The sequence below is a fragment of the Eriocheir sinensis genome, chromosome 26 (assembly GCF_024679095.1).
Source record: "Eriocheir sinensis breed Jianghai 21 chromosome 26, ASM2467909v1, whole genome shotgun sequence".
NCBI lineage: Eukaryota > Metazoa > Arthropoda > Malacostraca > Decapoda > Varunidae > Eriocheir > Eriocheir sinensis.
This window is the reverse complement of record NC_066534.1, coordinates 16,112,272-16,126,647: the sequence shown is the minus strand read 5'-3', so window position 1 is coordinate 16,126,647 and position 14,376 is coordinate 16,112,272. Positions and strand designations below refer to the sequence as shown.

The following is a 14,376-nucleotide window of genomic DNA, read 5'->3' as shown; positions in this document are numbered from 1 at the left end:
AATATTTTTGTAGAGCCATCCAGTTTGAGCCAGTTTATTTTTTTGTGTATGTGTGTGTGTGTGTGTGTGTGTGCGCGCCAGGTAGCAGGAAAGGTGTTTACGTAGGCGATCAGGTGATTAAACGAGACCAGAGGAGCGTGATAAGAAGACAAGCATTGCGTATACGGGAGGTTGACTGACCGACGGAGAGACAGACAGACAGGGAGATAGATATGTAGACAGACGGCCAGATAGATGGATAGACAGACTGGCGTATATGGATAAGTATTAGTTGTATCCCTACGGTTATCAAATGTCCAGTGATTATCTGTTTTAGGGTAATGGACTGCACTAAGTGAAAATTCGCAATGTAGTTAGTCAGTTAATTAGGCGGGTATAAACCAGGAGGAAAAACTGCCGTGATTGGAAGTCTCCATGTAGTAAACACACACACACACACACACACACACACACACACACACACACACACACACACACTTTCTGCTCTGTATATTACGTCTTCTCTCGTCGTTCCCGCTGACCTTACTTTCACTTAATGAAGAGGATCGTCAGAAATGATACTAATCAAAATTGTAAAAATATTACATATACCTGGTCGCATCTCTCTCTCTCTCTCTCTCTCTCTCTCTCTCTCTCTCTCTCTCTCTCTCTCTCTCTCTCTCTCTCTCTCTCTCTCTCTCGCCTGGGGCAGTTTACACATGAGTGTCCATGGAAACGCGACACGCTCCGGCAGGAGGGCCTCGAGGGGGCGGAAGAGGAACAGGCGTCGCAAGAGGCCTCAGATAGTGCGAGGCAGACGATACTTGATAAGTTGAAGATGTCTTACTTCCTGTTTTCCCACTGGCCGCTGGAGGCGCTGCTGGTGTGTGTGCACTGTGTACGCAGGCACGCACGCAGAGGACGTTCCCCTCTTCGGTGGGAGTCACCGCGTGACGCACGCGAGGGTTGTCACGTTGGCTGTCGCCGGCGCCGCGGGTGGCGTGGCCTTCCATCCACACCTAACTAGATTAGGCTCGTTCACGTCGATATCAGTCCCTGGAGATAGCGGGGGGGGGTGTATGTGCCGCTGCCCCCCCGCACAGGCATTGTTTCCCGGGCCTGCTTGTCTTGACCACGCCCTGATGCCTTGCGACACACCTGCCCCTGGCGACACGCTTGGCCTGGTCGTCAAGCGCAGGTCCCCCAGTCGCTGGCGCCTTGGCTACTTTAGGGTTTGTTGTGGTCGCATAAGTATAACCAATACATCACCGCGACGCTGCCCAATTCTGTAATTGTATTTTTTTCGTGGAAATATGAACGTGCCGTGCCGCCATTGCTGCATGTGGCATTGTGTCTGGCCCGAGACGTGGCGCTGCACGTCAGGTGTTATGACGGCGCCCGTGTAGGGGCGCTTCCCTAAAGACTTGAGACTTCGGGGCACAAGCCAAGGTCTGCTGGCTCCGGGCTACAACGGGTTGTCGATCATCAAGAGAAAGTTTTCTAGAATCGTGAAGAACATGTGATATCTTAGCCCCAAGGCCGGCGGGCTCCCACCCTGCCGGCAACACGGACCCTGGAGGGGTGAAGGCCGCTCATGGTGGGGCACGGCTATCGCCCTCTCTTTCTCACACACACACACACACACACACACCAGACGAACACGGTGATATGGGACGAATAGAATGAAATCTGGGGCCGAGCGATTGTGCCATGACGTCAAACGGAGCGGCGCACGTTATTGGCTGGGGCTGGAGGCTGGTGTGTGTGTGTGTGAGAGAGAGAGAGAGAGATGACTGGTTTAGACAGGGATAGCTAGGGTTCAAGTGTCCAGAGAGAGAGAGAGAGAGAATGTTGGTTGAGCAGTTCTCTCTCTCTCTCTCTCTCTCTCTCTCTCTCTCTCTCTCTCTCTCTCTCACACACACACACACACACGCAGGAAAAAATTGGCCTTGCATTAAAATTATTATTTATTTATTTATTTTTTTTTTTACCTCCCTCGTTTTTTTTTATTATATTCAAATTCTTTCTTTCTTTATCTGATCGTGTATTTATTCAGTGCTCAGTTTCTTCGCCCATTTTGCCTTGACGGAGAACACCAATGAATTTCTATATTAACCATTAAATCCCTTAAATAAATACACCGTCTTATTATATTCGGTAATCGCCTTAGTTGTGTTTTTATTTATTTATATTTTATTTATATATTCCATCATTTGTTTATCTTGAATTCAGGCAGCGAGGCAAGTATAGCTAATTCTTTATGCTTCATCATTTCAAAGTATTCACAGAGCAAGACGATGATGGTGATTGGGTGGTGGTGATAGTGATAAGGGTGTTCGAGTCATTATTTCTGAGAGTATTGCGCTTTGGGGATAGTGATGATGCTTATGGTGATGGTGAAAGTATGGCGCTTGTGATGATGTTGCAGTTATTTCGTGAGAGTGATGCGCTGTGGGGGATGGTGATAGGTATTGATGGGAGTTGGGATCTTGTAATCTATACCACTCACTATCAACACAGCAAGATGGTGAGAGTGGTGATTTAAATGGTGAAGGGGGGTGGTAATGATGGTCTTAAAGTTATTGATAGTGGTGAGGAAGTGTGGTGTTGGTGCTGTTGATGGTGATGAGCTTGGGGCTATGAACAGTTCCAAGGCAGTGATGATTTGGATGGTGATGGAAATGGTGGTAGTAAATGGTGATGATCTTAAAGGTGTTGACAGTAATAGTGGTGATGATGGTGTATGGATGTGATTGGAGTGTAAAGTTAACATAAGAACATAAGAACGTAGGAGTCTGCAAGAGGCCGGTAGGTCTGCATAAGTCAGCTCCTTTGAACCTAAGATCCCGTGTATCTAACCCCACCTAAAATCGCTGTCCATGAATTTATCTAATCTATTTTTTAATGTGACCATTGTATTGGCACTCACCACATGACTGCTAAGCCTATTCCACTCATCCACCACCCTGTTAGTAAACCAATTTTTGCCTATGTCACTGTTGATGATGATGATGATGATGCCCCTTTGCCTGTTGATAATGGTAATGGTGTACAATGATGGCGTTAGCTGGTATTTGGGGTGTCAGGAACCTCTATCTCCACCACCACCATCTTCACGACTCTATCGATTCCGTCTGAGTGGGAGGGCGTCTCGTAGCTAAAGAGTGAGGTCGAGTCCACGGAGGATAATGGCGTTAAGCAGGGGGGAGAGGGAAAGGGTAAAGCGTGCTAGGGTGAGTGAGAAACGGGGAGAATAAGAGTTAATGAAGGGTGCAAGGAACTCTGAAGGTGCCTCCGAACGTGTCTCAAATACTAATAGACACACGCAAAGGGGATGAAGGATCGTATTTTTAAACACTTCGGCACACAAGCATGTATAATCGACTAGACTAGGAGTTTGAGGCATTTCCACGGGTAGTTGAACGACTCTGGTTATTTCACTCTTGCGAGACGAGACGAGAGACAGACAGACAGAGAATAAAAACCAAAGCAATGTGTCAAGTCGCTTAGAAAACTCACACCCTTCCTTACCAAGACAAAGGGAACATTGCAGGAACATTACTAAACTAAGCCTTGCAAACATTACCAAGAGGGCGCCAGAAGTTAATTTACTTAGTCCACATTAGCGGCGAAAGTAAGCCCCGCCCACTCCCGTCACGCGAGCGCCAATAGGACCCGCCTCTCTCCCAGTCCCAGCGCCCGGCAGTCATGCATGGAGGTTTTGAGATGGAGGTAATAGCTTTTGGGACCAGCGTGGCGGAGTCCCAAGCACGTAGAGAGGATAGACTTCCCTGTTTTTTTTTTCTTTATTCCTTCCTTCTATTTTAATTTCTTTCTTCCTTCCTGCCTTCTTTTTTTTTATTTGTCTTTTTTTTTATTTCTTCCTTCTTTTTTTAATTTCTGTCTTCCTTTCTTCTTTCCTTCCATGGTTTGTTTGGCTTCCCTCTCTTTTATTCCTTTTCTTTCTATCTTCTTTTATTTCCTTCTCCCCTTCTTGGTGTTTCCCTTCCCTCTTTCTTTAATTCTTTTCTTCCTACCTTCCTTTCTTTCCTTCCTACCTTCCTTCCTTTCCTACCTTCCTTCTTTTCTTCCTTTCCTTCCTATCTTCCTTCTTTCCTTCCTACTTCCCTTCTTTCCTTCATACATCCCTTTCTTTCCTTCCTACCTTCCCTTCCTTTCTTCTTCCTTCCATTCCTCTTTTTTTCATTCCTTTCGACCTTCCTTCCTTCTTTCTTTAAATCCTTCCCTCCTTTTTTTCCTTCCGGTCTTTCCTTCTCTCTGCCTGTGTCTGTCCATCATTTTAGATATCTTCCTTGGAGTCTCCCCTCCTCCTCCTCCTCCTCCTCCTCCTCCTCCCTGGCGTGCTGAAGAAGTTAAGTCACGTCACACTCCACCTTCAGCTTCCAGGCATCTTTTATCTTGTTATTGTTAAGTCCTTCATTCCTCCTTCCTTCACTCCTTCATTTTTTCTTCCTTCCTTCCTTCCTTTTTTCTTTAATTCATATCTTCCTTCTTTCTACTTTCCGTTGCTTTAATTCCTTTCTTCCTTCAAGCCTTCATTCTTTATTTCCTTCTTTCCTTTCTTCCTTCTTTTCTCTAATTCCTTTTTTTCCCTTTTTAATTTTTTCCTTCCTCCTTCCTGTCTGTCTATCCATCTCTCCTTCCTTCTGTCTTTCCTTCCTTCCTTGCTTTCGTTATGTTTGTTAATCCATCTTTTTATTTTAATTCTTTCATACTTGCATCCTTCCTTACCTTCTATCTCCTCTCTTTCCTTTCTTTTCTTTCCTTCACTCCTACATGGTATATTTTTTTGTTTTTCTCCATTCCTTCCCGTCATCCTTGTTACCTTCGTTTTTATTTCCCTTCCTTACTTTCATTTTTTCCATCCTCCCTTTCCTTTCTGCTTTAATATTTTTTTCTAGTATTTTTCGTGCCGGCCTTCCTTCCCTATCTAATTTCCAGCTTCCTACCTTCCTTACTTATTCTCTCTCTCTCTCTCTCTCTCTCTCTCTCTCTCTCTCTCTCTCTCTCTCTCTCTCTCTCTCTCTCTCTCTCTCTCTTTTTTTACGACTGGGAACACTCACAAGATGGAATGGACGTTTCGGGATAACTCTCTCTCTCTCTCTCTCTCTCTCTCTCTCTCTCTCTCTCTCTCTCTCTCTCTCTCTCTCTCTCTCTCTCTCTCTCTCTCTCTCTCTCTCTCGGTCATGACTCAAAATGTTTTCTTGCTTGAGAGAAATATTATTCGACCTTTTTTTCTTATTTCTTTCCTTGTTTTTTCTTTTCTTTTATTTCCTTTTTTTCCTTGTCTGATTTTTTACTCCCCTGTGATCATATTTTTTTCTCTTATTTTTCCTTGTTTTTTTATTTTTTATTTTTTTCCTTGGTGTGGTTTTATTAATTATTTTTTCCCCTTCCGTCCCCCGTTTCCTTTCTTTTCCTTTTTTTTTTTTCCTTTTTTTTCTGGGGCGCGTGAGGAAAAGGAGAGTTTTTGGACTTTTTTTATTATGGTCGCCACGTCACGTCTCTTAACCTTTTAGTCGCCTTCATTTATGTATAAGAGAGCCCCCCCCCTTCCCCCCTCCCCCTCTTCCACCCCTCGCATCCACCTTCACTTGCCTTCCTTCCACCCACCCTTACGTTCCTCCCTCACTCAGCTTCTTTACATTCCTCTCTTCTCCCTCTTCCTATTTCTCCCTTTCCTATCCCTCCTTCATTTCTTCAGTCTCTCCCTTTCTTCAGTTTCCCCTACCTGTTTTCCCTCCACTTCTGTCCCTCTTCCTCCCTTCCGTTCTTCCCTCATTGAGCTTCTCTTCTTCCTATTCTTCTTCATCCCTCCTTCATTTCTTCAGTCTCTCCCTTTCTTTAGTTTCCCCTATCCCTCTCGCCTTCCTTATCCATCCCTTCCTCTCTTATCCTCACATTCGTTCCTTCCCTCAATCTCCCTACTTTCTCCATTTCCTATCCTTTCTTTATTTCTTCTGTCTCTCCCTTCCCTCAGCCTCCCTTATCCATCCCTTTCTCTCTCATCTCCATATTCGTTCCTTCCCTCAACCTCCCTTCCTCATCTCCCCATTCGTCCCTGCCATCCTCATTCCTTCCTATCCAACCATCCCTCATCCCTCCTCACTCACGACTCTTTCCCTGTTATTTCCTCATCCCATCCTTCCGTACCATATATAAACACCATCCAGTCTCCTGCAGTCCTCCATCTCATTCCCTTTCTTTTCCCTTGTGACCTTCCCTCTCCGCGCACTATACTCCTCTTCCCACTGAGCAGCCTTCCCTCATCCGCCCTCTGGTTCACCTTGCCTTGCTTCCCCCCTGCTTCACCTAGTGTCTTCGTAACAGCCCGAACCAAACTTTAGAATCCCATACAATCCAAAATGAGGAGGTCTTCGATGCCACACTAAATACACAAGACTTTTCCTGTATAGTTTCATCAAATTTGTGAACTTAAATATAAACACCAGACACTGTACAAGGAAATTTCGAAGGTTCTGGTATTGGTTTGGGAGCTTACTAACCCGTCATGGGGAACTGTGAAACTGGCCCCTAATCTTGCTTCCTTCTACCCCCTCTTACCGATTCTCCACATGCCTATAATCTCCCTTCCCCTATCCTTGCTGCCTGCCCTAACGCCATCTAGCCCTCTCTAGCGCCTCTCCTCTCTATTCACCAGCCTTCTAACCATACCCATACCTTACCTGTCCATAGCGCTTACCTTAACGCCGTCTATACCTCCACCTTCCTACACCCAGCACCACGCCCTCCCCACATCCCCTCCCTCAGCCTGGTAACAGTTGGGAAGGTAAGGGCGTGACTCTCTCCCTCCCCTGAAGGCTGAACACATTATTACAGTTTTTTGGCCGGGCGGCGCCGAGGCTCAGGGCGTAGCTCTCTCCACCCGATGCTCTGTTGTTCTGCCTCGCCTCGGTCTCTGCCTTGCCTGCCTGTTGTTTATACTGGAGAGGAGGGAGTTCAAGGGTAAAAAGGAGGAAACAAACAGACTATAAAAAAGCCCCCTGACGCTCCTCGTACAAAGGGGAACGGGAGGGTAGAGGGGGGAGGGACGTTCCTATACATAAACCATGAAGACTAAAAGGTTAAGAGACGTGACTTGGCGACCATGATAAAAAAAAGTAGTTCAAGAAGTTCAATTATTTTTCTCCCTTTCCTCACGTGATAGAGTAGTCGCAAGAGGGTCAAAATCGGATGGAGAGTCGGTCTTGATACTCTCCTCTTGAAGGCGTTTAAGTCGTAGGCAGGGGAAGATACGGATACACATTCCTCTTTTCTTTTACTTGACATTCACACAGTAGGTTACGTTCACTGGTTCGTTCGTTCATACATCATCAGTAGCAACGATTATATTAGTCTACTGTAGAACGAAGGCTTTTTCTTTCCCATTGTCCTCCACCTCACAGACTATTTACACAGGAAACGTTCACAAGTCATTAGTCAACTGCATAACTCTCTCTCTCTCTCTCTCTCTCTCTCTCTCTCTCTCTCTCTCTCTCTCTCTCTCTCTCTCTCTCTCTCTCTCTCTCTAAGGCTGTTTCTTTCCCTTTGTTCTCCACCTCTCAAAGAACAAGCAAAGAGAGTGACTGCAGCGTGCTACTCTTAAAAGAAAACATATTACAGTCGGCCTCTTGCAGTCTCCCAATGTTCTTATGTTAACCAGAGATAGTAAGTTCAGGTTCAGAGGTTGACTAGGAAGGAGGAAAGAGTAGACAAATAGACGTTCTGCCAAAGGGTGTTAACCTTGGCAGTACATGCTCGGCGCTAAACCTGTTTTTCGACTTAGGTTTTAGCTAGTGTGTTAAGTAAGCTAAGTGCAGGCTCACACAATAGCAATAGAGTGTTCGTTGAGCCTGTGGCGGTGAATGTAAGGGGAAGAGTTTGCGAGAATTGATTGTTATTTTATTCTTTGTGGAAGCTAACTTTGTAGTCATGATCGTGTGTGTTTGGACTCGTAAAGACTTATATTTAAACATTAATTAAGTGGTCGTGTTTGTGTATGAAAGAGTTTGCAGGAATTGGTTGTTTTCAAGTTTAGTTTGTTTTGACTCTTAAAGAAATACATAAACCTTAATTAAGTGGCCGTGTTTGTTTTGAGAAGAGTGTCTTAGAAGTTATTTTTTATGCTTTGTTAGAATTGGCCTTGTGTTTCTTCTATCTTAACTTGCTTTTTACCTTGCATATGTTCAGATTCGTTAAAAAAAAAGAAAAAAACTTGTACAAATATTATCAGATGTTCATATTGGGTGTGCGTCCTTGAGTGTGCACGGAGTATTTTGCAAGAATTTAATGTTTTTTTTAATACTCTAAGGTAAACGGCCTCGTCTTTTTATCTCGGTTTACATTTCATCTTGTATATATTGGGCTTCGGGGAAACAAACAAAAAAAAAAGAACATAAAAGTGTCAAGTGTTGGGAGCGTGTATGGAAATGTTTGCAAGAGGTGGTTGTTTATATTATACATTCAAGGTAAACTTTTTGCCTTGTATGCTTGTCCTCGTAAACGCCTATGTAAACAATGTCGTGTTGAGTCTGCGGCCATGACGGTGTATGAAAGTGCTTGCAGGTATTAATCATTTGCATGGATCGTTTATATTATCGTGGAAATGCGCCTAGTCGTGTTCCTACCTTCGTTTTCTCTTATCGTTGACGTTAAACTTTTGCTTACTCGTATAAACAATGTGGCCGTGACTGCTGTGTTCGGCATTGTTACTGTTTTACAAGGCTGTATTAGTAACATTATGGCGCTGGATAGCCACAAATCGTAATGATAGCGCTTGTCTTGAAATTGAGGCTGCAAGAAAGAAAAGCCTGATATTTGCAGCTCCTGTGGGAAACTAGAATGAGTGGCCTAAACAGAGTGGGCCAATTTCGGATAGATACCTCTTATTAAATGGGGTGTCACATATAAGTAGCTGAAACTGAACTCGAAGGGAATGAGGGCTATATTTTTAAACATCCCAATCTCACATATTTGACGAGGCTTTCATGAGAGTTTGGGTCATTTCCTTGGGTAGTTTCATGACCCTGGTGGTAGACTGACCCTTCTTCTGTACCATGAACCTAAAAACACAGTCGTTAAAATTCGGTTGATCCTCTTTTTGGCCTTTGAAAGTTGTTGATGTGGTAGGTGGAAGCGTTTAACAATACCATCCTGAGACCAAGGAAGGGGGAGATTGTAACATGAGTGGCCGGCTTGAACACACACACACACACACACACATACACACACACACACACACACACGGCCTTCGCGGCATAGCTTACGTAACACGGCTGACGGATTCTTACGTAATCGTGTTTTTTTCCTTACCTGCCGGGCCTTTGTCGTGTCAACTAGGCTACCAAACCTCCGTCATTGCGTCGACAGCCCGGCAACAGTGACTTAGGGAGGAGCTCACGTAATGGGCCGGAAATGGTTAATGGGAATGGTAATATGGTGATGGTGGTGGCTGGTAGTGGTGGTGATGGTAGAGAGGTTGGCTGTTGTGGTGATGGTGGTGGAGAGGGCGAGGGCGATAGTAGAGTGGAAGGGAAGGAGGAGGAGGAGGGAATACCTGGCGATCCGAGACTTCACTAAGCTAGGTTACGCGTCATTTGGTGTGTGTGTGTGTGTGTGGACTTGGAGGTAGAGAGATGAAGGAAGGGAGGAACGAAAGGACGAAAATAAGTGGAGGGAATTGAGGAAGGAGAGAAGTTATAGAAGGAGGCATGTGGAGAAGGAATGAAGAGGCAAAGGGAATGAAGGAAAGAAAGGAAAGGAAGGAAGAAGGAATAGATGGATGGAGGGATAATATAAATAGATTAAAACAGGAAGCCGTATAGGAAATAAGGAAATGAATGATAGACACAAGAGAGAGAGAGAGAGAGAGAGAGAGAGAGAGAGAGAGAGAGAGAGAGAGAGAGAGAGAGACTGTTTTAGGGTGAAAAGTAAACGCAATTAAAACGAAAAGGAGGAAGTAAGTAGAACGCCTCACTTAAAAATGTTACTTATATACATACATAATGCACTACACATGGATGAGGAGGAGGAGGGGGGGAGGGGGATGGAAAGGGCGCCTCTTATATATATTAGAAAACAATTATACGAACTCTGAACTAAGATTCCCACAATACTTATTCAGGCTACTCGAGGTGGTAAAGAAATGCAGGCTCTCGTACACACACACACACACACACACACACACACACACACACACACACACACACACACACACATCTATTTACTCCACTGAATAGAGTGATGGACGTGAGGTGGAGGTAGATGAAGGGGTGTTATTATTGATGGGAACTTGCCATTCTACCACACACGGCACGGGCTCCATCATCACCCATAACACCTGCTGGCTCTGTGTGTGTGTGTGTGTGTGTGTGTGTGTGTGTGTGTGTGGTGCAAGACGCGGGCCAAAAAACAACAACATGAAAGTAAACAGATAAAAAGCCCACAAGTTGATGTTCCCATAAAAAAAAGACTAGAAAAAAGCGAAGCAGGAAAAACGCAACAGCAAAAAAAGAAAAAAATAAGGTTCAGAGGCACAGGGAATGTCGGAGGAATAAATAAAATGAAAATAACGTAGAAACAGTAAGAAATTTTAATAGTATTCTGCCACAAAAAAGATAAATCACACATAGGATTGGAATAATATCAAAACGCATCTATACCTAAAAACTAATTAAACTTTTTGGCATCTATAATATTTCTTTGGGTGTGTGGGAGAGAAGTAGCTTGTTGCGTGTTATTTCCTCTCTATCCACTATCATCTCCCAGCCTCACTAAATAGCATCACACAATTCATCTCATCCCAAGTCACTACTTTTTTACTCCTCCTCCTCCTCGTCTCATCCTATGCCTCAGTTTTCCTCTTCTAACTCCACTAACTTAACCATCTCATCTCAAATTACTCCTTTTTCACTCTCTTCCTCCTTCTCCTCCTCGTCTCATCCTAACTAACTTAACCATCTCATAGTCACATCCCTCCTTTTTTCAGTCTTTCCTCCTCCTACTTGTCTCATCCTATGCACCTGTTTTCCTCTCCTCACTCCACAAACTTAACCATCTCGTAATCACATCATTCCTTTTTCACTCTCCTCCTCCTCCTCCTCCTCCTCGTCTCTTCCTATGCCTCAGTTCTCCTCTTATAATATCCTCTAACTTAATCATCACATCCCCCCTTTTTCACGCTCTTCCTCCTCCTCCTTGTCTCTTCCAATGCACCTGTTTTTCATTTCCACACTCCACGCACCATTTCCTCATCACAAGCTTCCTTTTTTCACTTTTTTTCTTCCTCCTCGTCTCTTTCTATGCCTCTGTTTTTGCTCTCCTCACTCCACACACCATCTCATCACACCTCTCCCTTTTCTCTCTCCTCCTCTTCCTATTCCTTCTTTTCGTTGCCCCCCGATGCCTGTTATTTTGCCTTGATCAAGTTCTGTCTTTTTATATCATGTTTTCCTCCTCACTCCACACACCATCTCGTCACATCACTCCCTCTCTTTCCTCTTCCTATTCCTTCTCCTCGTGTCCTCCAATGCCTCTTAATTTGCCTTAGGGTCTGTCTTTATACCTCATGTTTTCCTCTTACTCCACATCTCTCCTTCTCCTCCTCCTCTTTCTCCTCGCCTCTTGTTTTCCCTTCAGCTTTCCCCACCCTCATAGTCCCGGTCATTGCCCTCAGCTTCAGCCTCTGCGCCGTATGACCACTGGAGTTGCGGCGCCATCACTACATCTCAGTTAATCTTTCAGTCAGCTCCGGCCTAACTAACTGTCCGTCTCCCTGTTGCGGGTCCGATGTCTCGTGTTTCAAGCCGTGTGTGTGTGAGTGGTGTGATTTAATTGACGTGACAAGCGATGCCCTCTTCACTGCTGTCTTGTGTTTCAGTCCTGTGTAGCGATCTGTCTCTCTGCCTACCTACCAATGTGTCTGTTTAACTTTATTTCATCCAGTCACCCACCCACTTATCTACCTACATATCTACCTGTCTTGAATTCCCCCACACTTAGATACTTACAAATTCTTCCCTATACCCTTTTAACTACCCCCCACACTTAGATACTTACAAATTCTTTCCTATACCTTTTTCACTACCCCCCACACTTAGATACTTACAAGTTCCTATCTACGTTCCAGCCTACCAAGAAAGAGAGGAAAACTACATAAAGAGATAAAGGAAGGGATACAAAGCAAGAGAGAAGAGAGAGAGGGGAAGGGATACGAAGGAAGAGAGAGAGAAGGAAATAGCTACACAGAGAGGGGAAGGGATAAGAAGAGAGAGGGAAAGAAAGCTACATAACGAAAGAGGGGAAATGATAAGAAGGAAGAGAGAGGAACATGGAAGGAGAGTTACATAAAGAAAGGGGAAGGGATAAGAAGGAAGAAAGGAGGAAAGTGAGCTACATAAAGAGAGAGAGGGGAAGGGATAAGTAGAGAGAGAGGGAAAGAGAGCTACATAAGAGAGATAAGGGATAAGAAGGAGGAGAGAGGGGAGGAGACCTGCATATAATGTCTTAACTGTCGACTTATCTAAGCTCATACCTACCTGTCTACCTACTTTCACACCTGCTAACCTACTTCCCTTCCTTCATACCCCCCACACACACCGACCCACCTGTTTACCTTCCTACCAACCAACCAACCCCTCTATACTATGCAGGTCTCCTCCCCTTTCTCTGCCTTTTTGTCCCTTCCCCTCTCTCTCTCTCTCTCTCTCTCTCTCTCTCTCTCTCTCTCTCTCTCTCTCTCTCTCTCTCTCTCTCTCTTATGTTCTTACGTTACCTATCTGTATCTAAACCTTAATATCCTCAACTAACCTCAATGCTTGACTTCCCCTTTCCCTTCCCCTACACACATAAAAACCAAAAACACACATCGTCAAGCGTAATGCAAAACCCAACCCACACTCTTGTTATATACACCACTACCTTCACCACCACAACCACCATCACACTTACGTCACTCACGTAGGTCACAGCGGATGAAAGTACACAGTAGGAAGGGGGAAGGCGTAGAAGACTTCGTACTCCGCCTGGTCAGACACGTGTGGCCGGGCGGCTAGCAACAGCGCAACGGGAAGGGTGTAGGGGGAGGGAGATAGGGAGAGGACTGGGCCAAGGTGGAATGGTGCACGAAGGGAGGGAGAGAGACAAGGGGGGGATAGGGAGGAGTAGGTAGGTGAGGGTGTGCGTGGGGAGAAGTGGGGAGGGAGGGAGAGCGGGGAAAAGGGAGTAGGTAGAGTTGCTGGGGAGGGAAGAGTGGGGAATAGGAGTGGGAGGAAGGGATGGGGAGTGGGGAGGAACGCTGCACAAAGAGAAAGAGACAAGGGGAATAGGGAGAAGGGAGGGAAGGGTGTAAGTGGGGGGATAGGAGAAGGGAGAAACCAGGAACGCTGTATGCAAAGGAAGGAAGAGGAGGAGAGGAGAGAAGGGAGGAATAGGAAGGGAGAAGCGAGGAGGAGAGAGGAATAGGGAGAGAGTTGAAGGTTTATTGCAGGCAGTCAGGGAGGGAGGGAGAGAGAGGAAGGAGAGAACGATCGATGCAGAGAGAGAGAGAGAGAGAGAGAGAGAGAGAGAGAGAGAGAGAGAGAGAGAGAAGCAAACGCATAAAGAGAAAATGGATTAGAACAAAGCAACAGAAATGGAAATAGGGAGGAAGGAAGAGAGGAAGAGGAAGGAATAAGGAGAGAAGGATGCAGATGGAGGGAGGGAGAAGTGCATAGAGAGAAGGGATAAGGAGGGAAGGAGATAGGGTGGAGGGTGAGGGAGGGTAAGAGGTAAGGGGGTTGAATTTAGCCTTGAAACTTACAACACGTGCCGTAAGAGTCAACCAACAGGACGGGGGCAAGATTACCAAGAGGGACCCGTGGAGCCACCTTACATAACTGTCTGTCTGCTACTTATTAATTTGTTTACTTGTTTATATATAGTAAATTAAACCATCATATTCGTGTCATGTTATCTATCTATAGCTAAACCTTAATATCTTCAAATAACCTCAACGCCTGGCTTGCTCTGTCCCTTCCCTACATACAAAAAACAAAAACACATAGCCAAGCGCAATGTTACAACCCCACCACCACTGCTATATACACCATGTTTGTTTATTTGTAGTAAGGCATCATATTCGTGTCTTCATCATATCATCCTTTTTCTCTCCTCCTCCTCCTTCTTCTCTTTGTCTTTCTATGTCTGTTTCTTCCTTGGTTCATGTTCATCTCTTCATCATATCACTCCTCTTTCTCTCTTCTGTCTTCCTCTGCCTCTGTTTTTGCCTTGAATGACTAAGCTCTCCCTCACCCTTCAGTGTGTGTGTGTGTGTGTTGCTATGTATACTACCCTCATCATCTTTGTCATCATCACTATCTTCCTCATCATTATCATTAT

The 14,376-nt window shown here is 45.0% G+C and overlaps 1 protein-coding gene across 3 annotated transcripts in view; it reads left to right on the top strand.

Annotated features, from left to right (window-relative positions):
- The window catches only part of LOC127003826 (uncharacterized), an 89,330-nt gene that overhangs the window by 49,037 nt on the left and 25,917 nt on the right, over positions 1–14,376 (top strand). The gene's annotated exons all lie outside the window — the stretch shown is intronic.